This window comes from Cetorhinus maximus, chromosome 9, assembly GCF_964194155.1.
Source record: "Cetorhinus maximus chromosome 9, sCetMax3.hap1.1, whole genome shotgun sequence".
NCBI lineage: Eukaryota > Metazoa > Chordata > Chondrichthyes > Lamniformes > Cetorhinidae > Cetorhinus > Cetorhinus maximus.
Window position 1 is genome coordinate 88,538,395 of NC_135887.1, and position 14,404 is coordinate 88,552,798.

A 14,404-nucleotide genomic window follows, 5' to 3' on the forward strand; every position below is an offset into this window, starting at 1 on the left:
CTGAAGATGTTTGGGCCGAGGACACTACCCTGAGGAACTCCTGCAGTGATGTCCTGGAGCTGAGATGACTGGCCTCCAACAACCACAACCGCCTTCCTTTGTGCTAGGTGTGACACTAATCAGCAGAGAGTTTTCCCCCTGATTCCCATTGACTCCAGTTTTGCTTGGGCTCCTTGATGTCACACTCAGTCAAATGCTACCTTGATGTCAAGGGCAGTCACTCTCACCTCACCTCAGGAGTTCAGCTCTTTTGTCCATGTTTGAACCAAAGCTCTAATGAGGTCAGGAGCTGAGTGGCCCTGGCGGAACCCAACTCGGCGTTAGTAAGCAGGTTGTTGCTAAGCAAGTGCCACTTGATAGCACTGTTGATGACTCCTTCCATTACTTTACTGATGATCAAGAGCATACTGATGGGGTGGTAATTGGCCGGGTTGGATTTGTCCTGCTTTTTGTGTACAGGATATACCTGGGCAATTTTTCACATAGCTGGGTAGATGCCAGTGTTGTAGCTGTACTGGAACAGCTTCGCTAGGGGCGTGGCAAATTCTGGAGCACAAGTCTTCAGTACTATTGCCAGAATATTGTCAGGGCCAATATCCTTTGTGCTATCCAGTGCCTTCAGCCATTTCTTGATATCACGTGGAGGGAATCGAATTGGTTGAAGACTGACATCTGTGATGCTAGGGACCTCCAGAGAAGGCCAAGATGGATCAACCACTCGGCACTTCTGGCTGAAGATTGTTGCAAATGCTTCAGCCTTATCTTTTGCATTGCTGTTCTGGGCCCCTCCATCATTGAAGATGGGGATATTGGTGCAGCCTCCTCCTCCAGTGAGTTGTTTAATTGTCCACCACCATTCACAACTGGATGTCGCAGGACTGCAGAGCTTAGATCTGATCCGTTGGTTGTTGGATCGCTTAGCTCTGTCTATCACTTGCTGCTTATGCTGTTTGGCACGCAAGCAGTCCTGTTTTATAGCTTCACCAGGTTGACACTTCATTTTGAGGTATGCCTGATGCTGCTCCTGGCATGTCCTCCTAAACTCTTCATTGAACCAGGGTTGATCCCTTGGCTTAATGGTAATGGTAGAGTGGGGGATATCCCGGGCCATGAGGTTACAAATTGTGTTCGAGTACAATTCAGCTGCTGCTGATGGCCCACAGCCCTTCATGGATGCCCAGCCTTGAGTTGCTAATTCTGTTCGAAATCTATCCCATTTAGCACGGTGATAGTGCCACACAACATGATGGAGGGTATCCTCAATGTGATGGCGGGACTTCGTCTCCACAATGACTATGCAATGGTCACCCTACCGATACTGTAATAGACAGATGCATCTGCGACAGGCAGGTTGGTGAGGATGAAAAAGTATGATTTTCCCTCTTGTTGATTCCCTTACCACCTTCCACAGGACCAGTCTAGCAGCTATGTCATTTAGGACTCGGCCAGCTCGGTCACTAGTGGTGCTACCGAGCCACTCTTGGTAATGGACATTGAAGTCCCCCTCCCAGAGAATATTCTGCACCCTCATCACCCTCAATACTTCTTCCAAGTGATGTTCAATATGGAGGAGCACTGATTCATCAGCTGAGGAAGGGCAGTATTTAGTAACCAGCAGGGGGTTTCCTTGCACATGTTTGATCTGATGCATGACACTTCATGGGGTCTGGATTCGATGTTGAGGGCTCCCGGGCAACTCCCTCCCAACTGTATACCACTGTGCCACCACCTCTGCTGGGCCTGTCCTGTCGGTGGGATGGGACATATCCAGAGATGGTGATGGTGGTGTCTGGGACATTATCTGTAAGGTATGATTATGTGAGGATGACTATGTCAGGCTGTTGCTTGACTAGTCTGTGAGACAGCTCTCCCAATTTTGGCACTAGCCCCCAGATGTTAATATGGTGGGCTTTGCAGGGTCAACAGGGCTGCGATTGCCATTGCCATTTCTGGCCATTAGGTCAATGCCATGTGGTCCATTCAGTTTCATTCCTTTTTGATGACTTTGTTACAACTGAGTGGCATTTCAGAGTCAACCACATTGCTGTGGATCTGGAGTCACATGTGGGCCAGACCAGGTAAGGTTGACAAATTTCCTTCCCTAAAGGACATTAGTGAACCAGATGGGTTTTCACAACAATTGACAATGGTTTGATGGTCATCATTACTTTTAATTCCAGATTTTTATTGAATTCAAATTCCACTATCTGCCGTGGTGGGATTTGAATCGGGTCCCTAGAACATTACCCTGGGTCTCTGGATTATTAGTCTAGCGACAATACCTCTATGCCATCGCCTTGAAACAGTGTGAAGATGCACCTGTGTGATTCTTATGAAACATATGGAATATTTGGGGGCCTGGTAACAGTCAAAAAGGGCAGTTTGAAACATAGGGCTTCTGTCCATGAGGGGTGACATAGCCTTTGACCACTCACAGAGTTGACCATGCTGGGAGTAACCAATATCTGACTGCCACAAGTTTTGAACACCTGTACAGAGGGGTATAACATACCTTTCTTTTGTTCCTCACTGTACAGTCAAACATAGGCCAACACATCTGGGACCCTCCACCCCTGCTTGTCCCTCCGTCCCCACCCCATCTTCCAATCCCAGCCCCAGCCGCGTATTCACTATACCCCCTGACCTTCCCCTCTCCGATGCTGAACGTTCAGTGCTCAGCAAAGGACTTAGTTTCATACCCTTACGCCCTCATCTCAATGAATTTCGGGCTTGGCATGATGCTGAACTCTTCTTCCGCCGTCTTCGTCTCCGTGCTCACTTCTTTGGGCAGGAGTCCTCTCCCCATTCAACGGATCCTTTTACCCACCTCCAATATTCTCCCTCCACCTGGACCCCTCCCTCTGGCTTCTTACCTTCTCTTGATCTTTTCATTGAGAACTGTCGGCGTGACATTAGCCGTCTCAATTTCTCTGCTCCTCTCACCCATTCCAATCTGTCTCTCTCTGAACTCACTGCACTCCGTTCTCTCAGATCCAACCCCAACGTTGTCATCAAACCCGCTGACAAGGGTGGTACTGTTGTTGTCTGGCGCATTGACCTCTACCTCGCGGAGGCTGAGCGTCAACTCGCAGACACTTCCTCCTACCTCTCCCTGGACCATGACCCCACCACAGAACATCAAGCCATTGTTTCCAGGACTGTCACTGACCTCATCTCCTCTGGAGATCTTCCTCCCACAGCTTCCAACTTGATAGTCACCCAACCTCGGATGGCCCGCTTCTACCTCCTACCCAAAATCCACAAACAGAACTGTCGTGGCAGACCGATCGTGTCAGCCTGTTCCTGCCCCACGGAACTCATTTCTCGTTATCTTGACTCCCTTCTCTCTCCCCTTGTCCAGTCCCTTCCCACCTACATCCGTGATTCCTCTGACACCTTACGTCACATCAACAATTTCCAGTTCCCTGGCCCCAACCGCTTCCTCTTCACCATGGATGTCCAATCCCTCTACACCTCCATCCCCCACCAGGATGGTCTGAGGGCCCTTAGCTTCTTCCTTGAACAGAGGCCCCAACAATCCCCATCCACCACTACTCTCCTCCGTCTGGCTGAACTTGTTCTCACACTGAACAATTTCTCCTTTAACTCCTCTCACTTCCTCCAAATAAAAGATGTGGCTATGAGTACCCGCATGGGCCCCAGCTATGCCTGTCTCTTTATGGGGTATGTGGAACATTCCGTGTTCCAGTCCTACTCCGGCTCCCTCCCACAACTCTTTCTCCGGTACATCGATGATTACTTCGGTGCTGCTTCATGCTCTCGTCTGGACCTGGAAAAATTTATTAATTTTGCTTCCAATCTCCACCCCTCCATCATTTTCACATGGTCCATCTCTGACACTTCTCTTCCCTTCCTTGACCTCTCTGTCTCAATTTCTGATGATAGACTGTCCACCAATATCCATTACAAGCCTACCGACTCCCACAGCTACCTCGACTACAGCTCCTCACACCCCGCTTCCTGTAAGGACTCCATCCCATTCTCTCAGTTCCTTTGCCTCCGTTGCATCTGTTCTGATGACGCTACCTTCAAAAACAGCTCCTCTGACATGTCCTCCTTCTTCCTTAACCGAGGTTTTCCACCCACGGTCGTTGACAGGGCCCTCAACCGTGTCCGGCCCATATCCCGCATTTCCCCTAACTTAGTCTACTGCATTCGTCGCTCCCAATGCAGTCTCCTCTACATTGGAGAGACCAAACGCAAACTGGGCGACCGTTTTGCAGAACACCTGCGGTCTGTCCGCAAGAATGACCCAAACCTCCCTGTCGCTTGCCATTTTAACACTCCACCCTGTTCTCTTGCCCACATGTCTGTCCTTGGCTTGCTGCATTGTTCCAGTGAAGCCCAACGCAAACTGGAGGAACAGCACCTCATCTTCCGACTAGGCACTTTACAGCCTTCCGGGCTGAATATTGAATTCAACAACTTTAGATCTTAAACTCCTTCTTAATTAGCACCTTTCTTAGACAATATCACCACCTTCAACACCTCTTTGATCCTTTTGTCTGTAACATCTTTTGATTATCTGCTCCTATCACTGCTTGCTTATCTCCATAATCACCACACCCTCAACTTCTCTCTCTCCCCCCGCCCCCCCACCTTAAACCAGCTTATATTTCATCTTTCTCCTAACTATGCTTCAGTTCTGCCGAAGGGTCATGAAGACTCGAAACGTTGACTGATTTCTTCTCCACCAATGCTGCCAGACCTGCTGAGTTTTTCCAGGTAATTCTGCTTTCATCTGAAATTATGTTTTTCACTGGGCATCTGATCAGCACTCCAGGTGTGAACAGGAAATTGGGGACAGTGAGTATCATTCAGGGAACATGTAAGCCCTTTAGTTTCCTGGTTGAATTGAAAGAGACCAGATAGTTTTGCTGTAGGTTAAAGTAAAGAGATAAAGAGATTGAGGGGTAAGGCTGTGAAAGATTCAGCTTTGTGGGTATCATCTAGAAAACTGGATGTGTAAACCTTTGATCTCATAGTTTAAAGTAAGACAGGGAACCGGTTAAAAGGTAAGATACAAACTGGATTCAGAAGATTCAGTTTCTGTGGGGTATTTATAAAATGAGGACAAAATTGAATTGAAAGAAATAAGTTTGTAAGTTGTTTTTCACTGATGAGCCCTGTATTTGTCTATTCATCAGCTATCAGTATGTTATTCACATCCTTGTGATTTTGAAACATCGTTCAATAAAAATTAGCTCAAGAATTTTATAATCCCATACCTTTGCCTGTGTCATTATTTATTCTATTCAAGTCCAAACTTTGTAACAATCGAGTGTTACAAGGAATATTGGGGAACCAGATGGGTTCTTACAATAATCAGTTGTTTCATAGCCACCACTACTAATAATAACATGTTGTTCCAGATTTGTTGAATTAACTGACCATCTTCCCAACATGGAATGGATGGTCACCTCCATCGGCATAGCAATGAAACCAATCATGATGAAACATCTGATGGCCGATATCAAGGCTTCCACTGCAGCACCAGCAGCAAAGGTCAGAGCGCTGCAGTGGAAGATCAGGCTGCTGCCCTTATGGGTCTGGATACCACTGTTCAAATGGGCTTCCACAGCCTCAAAGCAGTCCTTCAATCTGGTCTCTAAAAGGTCAGTAGGATTGCTGATCTTCCACCCTGGGAGAGTGGCTGTGGCTCCATGGAGCACAAACCAGCTTTCTGGATGGCAGTGTTTCTGTTCCCACTCCTTTTTTTTCTCCTCCATTTGCTCATGGGAGTGTTCTTCCCTAAAGGACATTAGTCAACCAGATTTTTTGTTTTAACAACAATTGGCAATGGTTTCCTGGTCATTATCAGACTTTTAATTCCAGATTTTTATTGAATTCAAATTTCACCATCTGCCATGGAGGGATGTGAACCCAGGTCCCCAGAGCATTACCGTGGGTCTCTGGAATATCAATGAGTGACAATGCCACTGCCTGTATTCTTGTTGTTGCCTGTCAGCCAGCCAACCCACAATGTTGCAGCCCACGCTGAGATGGTGAGCTCTGAAGCTAGGCCTTCTCAGCTCAGAGATGCTCCTCCAAGGCAGTCTGCTCAGCTGGAGGCCAGCACCTTTTCACTACCCATGCTGCAGTAACTGGGAAAGCACCACATAGCAGCACTAGGAAATGTGGCGAGGCTGTGGCATATTGGTATTGTCACTGGACTACTAATCCAGAGACCAAGGGTAATGCTCTGGGGATCTGTGTTTGAATCCCACCACGGCAGATCATGAAATTTGAATTCAGTAAAAATCTGGAATTAATGTCCTTTGCGGAAGAAATTCTTTCACCTTACCTGTTCTGGCCTACATGTGTCTCCAGAACTACAGTGTGGTTGACACTTAAATGCCCTCTAAAATGGCCTAGCAAGCCACTGGGTTGTATCAGACCACTAAAATGTCTCAAAGGAATGGAACTGGACAGACCACCCGGTATTGACCTAGGCAACGGCAAACTCAGCCTTGTCAAACCTGCAAAGTCTCCCTTACTAACAGCTGGGGACTAGTGCCAACATTGGGAGAGCTGTCTCACAGGCTAACATAGTCATACTCATGGAATCATACCTTACAGCCAACATCCCAGACATCACCATCCCTGGGTATGTCCTATCCCACTGGCAGGACAGACCCAGCAGAGGTGGCAGCAGAGGGAGGGAGTTTCCCTGGGAGTCCTCAACATCAACTCTGGACCCTGTGCAGTTTCATGGCATCAGGTCAGACATGGGCAAGGAAAGGTCCTACTGATTATCACGTACTGCACATCCCCCGCCCCAACTCAGCTGATGATTCAGTTCTCCTCCATGTTGAACACCTCTTGGAGGGGGCACTGAGCATGACAAGGGAACTGAATGTACTTTGGGTGGGAGACTCAACGTCCATCACCAAGAGTGGCTTGGTAGCACCACTAGAGACTGAGCTGGTCAAGTCCTAAAGGACATAGCTGCTAGACTGGGTAGGTAAAAACATACTTCATCCTCACCGATCTGCCTGCTGCAGATGAATCTGTCCATGACAGTGTCGGTTGGAATGACCACCGCACAGTCATTGTGGAGATGAAGTCCTGTCTTCATATTGAGGATACCCTCCATTGTGTTGTGTGGCACTACCACCATGCTAAATGGGATGGATTTCAAACAAATCTAGCAACTCAAGAATGGGCAAACATGAGGTGCTGTGGGCCATCAGCAGCAGCAGAATTGTACTGAACCACAATCTGTAATCTCATAGCTTGGCATATCCCCCACACTACCATGACCACCAAGCCAGGGGATCAACCCTGGTTCAATGAAGAGTGCAGGAGGGCATGCCAGGAGCAGCACCAGGCACACCTAAAAATGAGGTGTCAACCTGGTGAAGCTACAATAAAGGACTACTTTGCATGGCAAACAGCAATAGCAGCAAGTTATAGACTGAGCTAAGTGATTCCACAACCAACAGATCAGATCTAAGTTTTGCAGTCCTGTCACATCCAGCCATGAATGGTGGTGGATAATTTAATAACTCACTGGAGGAGGAGGCTCCGCAAATATCCTCATCCTCAATGATGGGGGAGCCCAACACATCAGTACAAAAGATAAGGCTGAAGCGTTTGCAAGAATCTTCAGCCAGAAGTGCCAAGTGGATGATCCATCTTGGCCTCCTCCGGAGGTCCACAGCATCACAGATGCCAGTCCTCAGCCAATTCAATTCACTCCACATGATATCAAGAAATGGCTGAAGGCACTAGATACTGCAAAGGCTATGGGCCCTGACAATATTCCAGGAATAGTACTGAAGACTTGTGCTCCAGAACTTGCCTCACCACTAGCCAAGCTGTTCCAGTACAGCTACAACACCGGCATCTACCCAGCTATGTGGAAAATTGCCCAGGTATGTTTTGTACACTAAAAGCAGGACAAATCCAACCTGGCCAATTACCGACCCATCAATCTACTCTCAATCATGAGTAATGTGATGGAAGAGGTCATCAACAGTGCTTTCAAGCAGCACTTGCTTAGCAATAACCTGCTCACAGATGCTCAGTTTGGGTTCCACCAGGGCCACTCAGCTCCTGACCTCATTACAACCTTGGTTCAAACATGGACAAAAGAGCTGAACTCCCGAAATGAGATGAGAGTGACTGCCCTTGACATCAAGGCAGCATGTGGCCGAGTGTGGCATCAAGGAGCCCTGGTAAAACTGTAGACAATGGGAATCAGGGGGAAAGCTCTCTGCTAATTGGAATCATACCTAGCACAAAGGAAGATTGTTGTGATTGTTGAAGGTCAATTATTTCAGTTCCAGGACATCACTGCAGGAATTCCTCAGGGTAGTGTCCTAGACCCAACCATCTCCAGCTGTTTCATCATTGACCTCCCTTCCATCATAAGGTCAGACATGGGGATGTTCATTGATGATTGCACAATGTTCAGCACCATTTACGACTCCTCAGACACTGAAGTAGTCCATATCCAAATGCAGCAAGACCTGGATAATATCCAGGCTTAGACTGACAAGTAACATTTGCACTACACAAGTGCCAGACAATTAATATTACAACATGAGAGAATCTAATCCTCACCTCTTGACATTCTATGGCATTACTATTGCTGAATCCCCCACTATCAACATCCTGGGTGTTACCATTAACCAGAAACTGAACTGGACTAGCCCAATAAATACTGTGGCTACAAGAGCAGGCCAGAGGCTAGGAATCCTGCAGCGAGTAACTCACCTCCTGACTCCCCAAAGCCTGTCCACCATCTACAAGGCACAAGTCAGGAGTGTGATGGAATACTCTCCACTTGCCTGGATGAGTGCAGCTCCAACAACACAAAAGAAGCCTGATACCATACAGGACAAAGCAGCCCATTTGATTGGCACCCTATCCACAGACATTCACTCCCTCCACCACCAATGCACAGTAGCAGCAGGGTGTACCATCTACAAGATGCACTGCATGAACTCACCAAGCCTCCTTAGACAGCACCTCCCAGACTCATGACCACTACTATCTAGAAGGACAAGGGCTGCAGATAGATGGGAACACTGCCACCTGCAATTTCCCTTCCAAGCCACTCACCACCCTGACTTGGAAATATATTGCCATCCCTTCACTGTCACTGGTCAAAACTTTGCAAATCCCTCCCTAACAGCACTGTGGGTGTACCTACACCACATGGACTGCAGCGGTTCAAGAAGGTGGCTCACTACCACCTCCTCAAGGGCAATTAGCCAGCAACGCCCACATCCCATGAACAAATAAAAAAAAGGAAAAGCAAAAGCACATGGAAGACAGGCACTAAAAGAATGCACAAGGGTGATTGGTTTACTTTTGTTTGCATTATGTAGTGATTGAATTTATAAACTGGATCAGAATGTGTATTTCCTGGTAGTTTTTATTTTTGTGTTGTCAGAAAGAGGATGATGTGATGGTCACTAATAAAGGGAAGTTAAGAAGCGTGGAACTGCGTGACTGGAGAGATTTGGTGGAGATTACTAGTAACTCCTTAATTGTTCCATCACAGAGAACCAGGGCAGAAAGGCGCTGTCCATGTTGTAGTCTTCCTTCCACTTCTTGTTCCTCCATTTCCTCCTCCTCATGCTCCTAGTCCTCAGCTTCTCATCTGATAGGTGGTGGCAAGGGCTGTTTCCTCATTATGACCAGGTTGTGCAGGATGCAGCAGACTACCACAAATCATGACACCTGTGCAGCTGAGTACTGCAGGGCTCCTCCAGAGTAGTTCAAGTCTTGGCTGTATTGCTTGAGGACACTAATGATGTGCTCTATAATGTTCCTTGTGGCAGCGTGGCTCTCATTGTTGCCTGCTGGGATAGGTGGCACAGACGACAGCTGCAGAATGAAGAAATCATGATTATGCTAAGATAAGAGACCGTCACCTGCATGATATGCTACCTGTGGTTGCACACCAGCTGTACATTGAGGGAGTGGAATCCCATTATGTTCAGGAATGTGGAAGAGTTGACATGAGATTCACACACGGCATTATGCATGCAGTCATTGGTACCCTGTACCATGGGGAAGCCTGTAATCCAAGCAAACTTTTGTGCTCACTCTGCCTACTTTTCACTGGCAAGAGAGGATGAGATGAAGCTCTCTCTCTGTGTATAGACAGCTTCAATAATTTTCCTTATGCAACAGTGCACTGCAAACTGTGACTTGCTACTTGTATCTCCAGTAGCCTGAGAGGGATGCACAATTGTGATTGTTTACTTTTGTTTGTACTATGTAATGACTGAATTTATAAAATTGGATTGGAACCTGCCATTTTTATGACAATTTGTGTTGTATTTTTGATTCATGAAAGAGCTATGGTCACCCTGACATTGCCCTGTTTTAAGGTTGCAGTTGTGGCTGCAGCAGTTGACAGATTTTACTCATGATGGCTTTAATGAAGACATTTCAACCACTGGTTGTCATTGCACCTTAAAGACCCTGGATTTTTTTTATATTTGTTCATGGGGTGTGGGTGTCACTGGCCAGCATTTATTGCCCATCCTCAGAGGGCATTTAAGAGTCAACCACATTGCTGTGGGCCTGGAGTCACATGTAAGGATGGCAGATTTCCTTCCCTAAAGGACATTAGTGAACCACATCAATTTTTACAACAATCAGCAATGGTTTCATCGTCTTCATCAGACTTTTAGTTTCAGATTTACAACCTGCCGTGGTGGTATTTGAATCCGGATCCCCAGAGCATTAACCTGGGTCTCTGGAAAACTAGTCCAGTGATAATATCACTATGCCATCGCCTCCCCATCTGTTGCAAGTCCTTTCTGCTCTCCTCCTCCCTCTTCTATCAACTCTTCATGTTCTGCATGGCCTCTCTTCATTCTCCCAGTCATGTTCAATTCCCAGAGGAAGTCTATCAAGCCACTCATACCTGGAAGCAACTTGTTTCAGCACAAGATTTTAAATGAACAGAAGAGAATTCAGTGCTAGCCTGACCACGCCCTCTAGAATATTGAAACTTTAGGCAGGCGTAAGAAAGCACCAAAATTACATACAATGTCTCCAGCAGCCAGAGGAATTAATCTAACAAATAACCTGTATGTTGTGCATGGTCCCTTTAAGTAGTGCTGGTGAGGATCCTTCATGCTGTTTAACGTCTTGTTGAGCTGTTTGAGGATAAGACAGCGTGTAGATTGTAGTGTGGTGTTTAAAAATGGCAGTGCTGACGTCAAATCATCATTGCGCACTGATTGACATCAGCTCTACTTGTCCCACCCTCCCCTTAAACCAGCTTATATTTCACCTCTCTTCTATTAGTTCTGTTGAAGGGTCATTTGGACTTGAAACATTAACTGTGTCCCTCTCCGCAGATGCTGCCAGACCTGCTGAGTTTTTCCAGGTATTTTTGTTTTTGTTTTGGATTTCCAGCATCCGCAGTTTTTTGCTTTTATCATAATCTATCTGCTCTGCATTCTGCCGGTGGTCATTAGGTGCACATGTGCAAATTTCTTTACCAAGATAACATCTGGTGCATGTGCCATCGGAAGTGTGTGCATACAGATCATACCATTTTTGTGCATTAATGAGACCATGAAGAAACAGATATTACAGAGCCCAATTTCTCCCCATTTGTCTCAAATGAAAGTAATTTTAATTTTAATTTTGATTGCAGTTAAGAGCTTAATGTGTCAAACTAAGGTTTCAGCTGTTCAATTGGAATGGTTCCACACAGTTTATCACATGGCTGTCACCAGATACTTGGCTGAATGCTTACTGCGTATTGTCAGCTGGAGTACAGGGACTTGTTTCCTGAGTCAATAACTTTTTGAAGAGCTGTGCTTCGTTTCAGCTGACATAGCATCATAAATAACACCCCATCCCCCCACCCCGACATCTCAGCCTAAATTATTAAAAGAAATGCTATTGGATATTCACCTTTCACTATGTGGGTGAACTGAAGGGGGTGAAGATCAACAAAAAGGTCTTTTTTATCTTTTGATCTAAAAAGGAACTTTTTATAATTCCAGTTGATTTACTCTCACCCCTGTGCTCCGATTCATATTTTAGAGGAAGGAAGAACTATTTAAGAAACAGAGTTAATGTTTCAGGTTGATGACCTCATCAGTTCTGCAGAAAGGTCACTGAAGTACAAAATCTGCTGAGCCTTTCCAATATTTTCTGATTTTTATTTCAGATTTCCAGCATTCACAGTATTTTTCTTTGGTAGAATTTTTTACACTTTCTTTACAATAAGGAACTTCTCCAAATCCTACAGATGGTGATTGCTGCTAAATAGAGTGATATATAAGGAACAGAATAAAGCCTCTCATTCCCTTCATAGACAGACATATGTGTCTCTCTCAAGAAATACGTAGAAGAGGAGAAAAGGTTATCTTATGTGGACGTAGCATCGGCATAGATCAGCTTGGCTAACTGTCTTGTTTTTGTGCTACAGATGATATAAAGCCTTTAAATAAGGATTGTTATATGTTAGAATTGTCCAAAAGCTTTTATATATTCAGATAGATTTCCAACTATACACCTACGGATCTAAGATTGTAGATTGATTAGAACAAAAGGATTTATGCTCAGATGGGACAAAAATCCCTTTGTGGATAGGAAAACATTGTTTGAAATTACACATGTTCTGAACAGCAACAATTTGCATTTCTATAGTGCTTTTAACATGCAAAAGCAAGCCAAGATACTTGATGAAGAGGGACAGATAAGAGATAGAGAGATAAAGGGAGGAACAGAAAGATGGAGAGTGAGGGCTCGATTGATGAGTTCCACTATCATATGTCCTAATTGCCTTAATTACTTGAGATCACCTTAAAAGTGATTCTTCTATTGTCTTGCAATCATTGCAATGCAAGTAATCAGAAATCCTTAACCAAGTGTGTGATCATCACATGGTACATTGGTAGAATTATATTGACTGTAGATTGCTGTTGGAGTGCCCTAAAGTTGTAGGACAATCATAAGGTTGAAATTAGTTCCTAAACTGTAATAGTGGAACTCATCTATCTGTCAAGCTAAGATGCAGCCTCAATAGATCAGGGCATCAGGGAGAGGTTGTAAGGATAACTGCCTCTTCTGGAGATGCTACAATGACTGCTGCCATAGATCATCTGAAGAGCAATGCAATTCAGAGCTTTCAGGACTTAATTGGAACCACTCAGCCTGCTGTCACATAGGCCATTAGCTCTTCTGAGCTCATGCCAAGCACTACTGTGCTGCAAGGAGTGGATATAGATGTCACTGCTTCTTATGGTACTGACAATGCACTAGCAAAAATTTAGCCTCTTCCACACACACAGCACAGGAGAGAGCTTCGGATCTGGACCTTCTACACATGAAATGTTCAAACAAATAACCCAAAGCAGATCCTGCAAGAACTTTGATTTCACTGAAATGAGTGGGACCTCATTGGTATAGTCCCAGTCTCAAAATCCCCTGATACTGATGTAGCAGCATGTCTAAATAATTGGTTAGGATCGTGTGTAAAAAGAGTTTTAGGCAGCAGCAATAATAAGAGGTAGCAGTAGATCTAGGGCATAATGAAGGGGCCTTTTTTCCTGGGATTCCTCCTGTTATTCCCTTATATGGTGCTTAATGTTAGTGACTATCCTCCACCAGACAGAATATTAGATGTGTTACAGGTTAACTGAATGGTTTTCCGAGAGCCAGGCAAGTGATCATGAGGGCTGAAAGTACTGAAAGTGCAGAAAGAATGAAATCCCTAAGTGGGAATCGATTATTTCACTATGCTGAGGGCTCCATAAATTATCAACCTGCTTCACAAAGTGGCTTTCAATGCTCAGGAACTGCAGCTTCGAAATACTGGGAGTGTTGCCCAATCAAAACAGTACTGCCAAATTGCGCTCCTGGTGTGGCCTTCACCTTCCTGATCTCTTTCCGGCAGTGGGCTGCCATACAGGCTTAGCATAGCATAACAGAGTAAGTTGCAAAACAACTTGGATTTATATAGCACATTTATTGTAATAAAATATCCCATGACAATCTACAGTAAGCATTATAAAGCAGAATTTGATGCTGAGACACATAAGATGATATTAGGGCAGATAGTCAAAAGCTTTATCAAAGAGTTACGTTTTAAGAGTTTTAAGGGGGAAAGGGAAGTAGAGATTTAGGGAGGGAGTTCCAGAGCTTAGGGCCTACGCAGCTAAAGGCACAGCCACCAATGGTAGAGCAGTTCAAATCAGGGATGCTTAGGAGGCCAGAATTAGACGAGTGTAAATTTCTCAAAAGTTTGAAGAGCTGGAGGAGATTACAAAAATAGGCAGGGAAAAGGCCATGAAGGGATTTGAAAACAAAGTTGAGAATTTTGAAACTGAGGTGTTGCTTGATCAGCTGCACAGATAGATCAATGGGGTTTGGTACGAGTTAGGACAAGGGTAGC